We start from the raw sequence: 3,704 nt of genomic DNA, 5'->3' as shown, positions 1-3,704 counted from the left end.
TTTGATTACTTTAAGTGTATTCGTGAATGCACTATATGTACAAAACTGTTTTAACTAATTGTTTGGCTTTTTTGGAGCGAAAATTATTCTCAGTATTTTGATGTATTAGAATGCAGTTGCACTAGAATGCAGGTGAATACGGCTTATTATTTGTAAATTTCCACTAAAACAATTACTCTCTTTAGCGACATTGCTAGTTTGTACTTAACTGTACAATTTGTGTATATGGTGGTGGTGGTAAACTTTATTGAAAGGGGGAAGGGTAAATGGGGATGTGGTTGAGGGATCGGGCTCAAGTAAGGCGCTGGGCCTGCTTGGCCTTCTCCGCCCAGTCCACCAGTTCAAGTTGTCGGCCGACGTCCCCGGAACTGAGCCAGGCTGTCCAGTCAGTCTGGCTGCTGACGGGGGGATGAGAAAACGGGAGGGAGGTGCATTCCCACATAATGTGTCTGAGTGTTCCTGTTCGTGAACAGAGCCATCATTGGTCGCTTTCCTTGCCTTCCTACTTCCTACTACATCCCTCGGAGGAGAGGAACTAATGTTACGTCATACCTACATCTCTCTTTTCCCTGAAATTATTTCTGTTCTCTCTCTGTCTCAATGACTGGTGTATCACCCAGACATGGCTTCCAAGATCGCGGTTTTCTTCCTCTCGGGGGGCAAGGCCCATTAATTACGTTCACTGTCTAAATGGTTCCTCGCCACCTAGATTTAAACATTGCTGCAGGACTTATTATTTCTCCATGCAAAGTGACGCAGCGAACACGCCCAGCGCCGAAGCACAAGGGGCAGGGCGCGAACGTGGTCGCTACATTGATCTGGACGGTACGACGCCTGTTGCATTCCGGACTCTGCACTGAAGCAGTTCGCCGGTGATATCCGCGGGGTGGTCAGACGACGCTTGGCGACGACGGCTCACAGCCTCCCGCCCCCGCGCAACGCTCCGAGAAGACGGCCCGGCCGCGTATTCACAATTGCTAGTAGGTACAGCAGAGCGCGGTGTCTCTCGTGGCACTCGACGTTTCTGCGTAGGCGCAAGAAAAAGCGGGTGCGATCTGGCTACCTTTGCTCCTTGAATATGTGACTCTGTCTTGCCTGGGCACTACGGTGGAGAAGTTTCTTCGCGCGTGTTGTGTGCGTTTGGCCCTAGGCGCGCCGGCATAACGGAGTTGGGTAGAGTTTATTTACGCTCGGACCCTGGCTGCCGGCGCGGTAAAACAGGTTAAGCAGCGGGCACTGGTGCCCCATTTGGTGAGCGCTGGCTCCGAAGGTGCGTCAGGTAGACTTTCTCAAGCGTGCGGCGCAGGTGCTGACTCATTCATGCCACATTATAACATTGTCGTGCCTTACGGCACTCTACATTAAAAAAACATCACGGATTCTCATAGGATAGCGATGTGGGCCATAGTATAGGCCGGGCTTACTCTCCTGGGCTTTTAGGGGGCATTTTGAATGGTATTGTTTGAGTGAAATTATCGCACAGCGCCTTAGCAACTACGGTTGAACGCGATTGCCTTATGTGCCACTGTGGGGATTATTGGCTTTGCGCCTCGTCCACGTTAGGATATGTTAGCTTAGCTTACGTTAGCTTAGCGTAAAATACGTTATGGTGCCGCGGCGTTTTCTCACAGCGGTTACGCCGTGCGCATTATTGTCCTTGTATCTCGGCCACGTTAAGTTAGGTTAACGTTAGGTTAGGTTACCGTTAGGTTAGGTAAGAGTAAACCGCGTGAGGAGGGCGCGGCCTATTCTCTTTGCCGGCGCCGTTTCAGCCACTCGCGTTCAACCGCGGTTGCTAAAGCACTCTGTCATGTAGATTTTCAATATATGCGGACCGGCCTCTTCCACGGTCCCTACTTCTCCCACGAAAACATCTGCAATGTTATCACCTGTTTCACTGTGCCGGGCGCCGGCGTCGGAGCGTAAACAAACTCGTGTCTACTTCGCAATGTCGACACGCCATGGTACAAACGCCTACAACACGCGCTAACTTTTCCGTAGTGCCTAGGCAGAGTCATGTATACATTCGAGATTCGAGATTACTCGAGCATGCGCACAAACGTCCGGTGCCTTCGCAAGTGCCACGCTCCGCTGTACTTACTAGCAATTGTAAAGTCGCGGTCGGGTGTTGCTCTCATGCATGTTGTTGTGCTACACTGCGTGCCTACATGGAGGCATGGGCGCTTCCTCCTCCCCACCTCGTTCTTATGAAGAGATTGCCCTTGGCGACAACCGGCAATGTTCCAGGAAACTGCCGAAGCTTTTCCATGGCCCGAACTGAGGAGTCTGGGGACACAGAGCACCATGACGAATCCACTGGCAGCCTTCAGAACTCCGCAGAACCGTTGACCCTTCCGTGGAGACCGGGTTTATGCAGCTTGAACTTCTGCTTTGACGAAAGAGGAAAGCGACGCTGTTCAAGTCAGCAACTGTCATGCTCGTTGCTACCTACGATGGGACGCCCAAGGGGATTTAAGGCAGAGGCAGACCATTCTTAAGAGAGAGTCGCCTCCAGGCGCTCCGTCGGTCTGGCTCCGTCGGTCCAGCCGTTCCGTCGGTCGACTTCGCTACTTGTATGTCATTGTCTGCTATTACCTGCTATATGTAAATATTGTATAAAGCTTTCGTCTCCTCCTCGTCTGCTCCAAGAGACCGTCTCTCGACCACGACCCCGAGTCATAATAATGGCCAAACTCGCACTGGCTAGGCGAACGCGGCGCTCCTCTTAGCCAGGCGAACGGCGAGTCATGCAGTCAGGCGGCGACACCGGAGCTCGGCGCGGCGAGTCACATGACGCGTTGCCAAGGCTACGGAGCTGCTGCGGCCAAATGAAGGTCAAATTCGCGGCGATGGCGATGGCTTCCGCAGAACCACTACGTCAAACTCTATTATTTCACTCTACGTCAAACTCTACGTCAAACATACATTATTTGGTTATATCGCATTCCGTTGTAACGACGTTCAAGTGTAGTGGTTTGTGGATAGCGGACTGTTGAAAACTATCATAGCATCCCAAAGGCTATGATACAAATTACTCGCCGCAGTGGTAGGACACTGCTACATACGACAACAAAACATTACTCAACGCGACAGGGGCGACTTGCACCGCTTCACATAGACAATATCAGAAGGCTAACTGCTGGTGTCGGTTGTGTTGTAGGCATTTAATGGATGATCGTGGAAGCGTAGATTATTGTGGTACCGTTTACTCGGCTACAACATTATAACCATAGCGTAAGAACAGTATCTGAAGCATAACCCTGGCGACAAGCTACATTTAAAAGCTGTGACAACGGAGTATGCCGTTTTTCTCCGTGCACTTGTAAGCGAAGCGCTGTCTGCGCCGTCCGGCCCTGCTTTCTGCTATGGAAAGGGTGGTTTCGCTTCGTACTGAGGTTCGAGTTCGGCACTGCCTGTGGCTCTCTTGAATCCCCGACACGCGACGCTATACAGAACGGTGCCGTCACCATATGGTTCCCATTACTTCCGTCCGTCATTTGCTTCTGGACATATCCGCTTGCCCCATTTCCTCTTGCAGTTCATTAGGCTTTGCATACATGAAACAAATATTTGCGTTTTCCAGGAAAGCAATCGTGTTTTACTCTAACATACGCAGAAATAAACGAATAATTTATATTTATTATGTGACTACCGGTTTCTATAACACCAATGTGGCACCAAAACATCAAGCACAGAAGGCTAGC

Source organism: Dermacentor andersoni, chromosome 2 (assembly GCF_023375885.2).
Source record: "Dermacentor andersoni chromosome 2, qqDerAnde1_hic_scaffold, whole genome shotgun sequence".
Lineage (NCBI taxonomy): Eukaryota > Metazoa > Arthropoda > Arachnida > Ixodida > Ixodidae > Dermacentor > Dermacentor andersoni.
The sequence above is the reverse complement of the archived record's forward strand: the minus strand, read 5'-3'. Positions refer to the sequence as shown.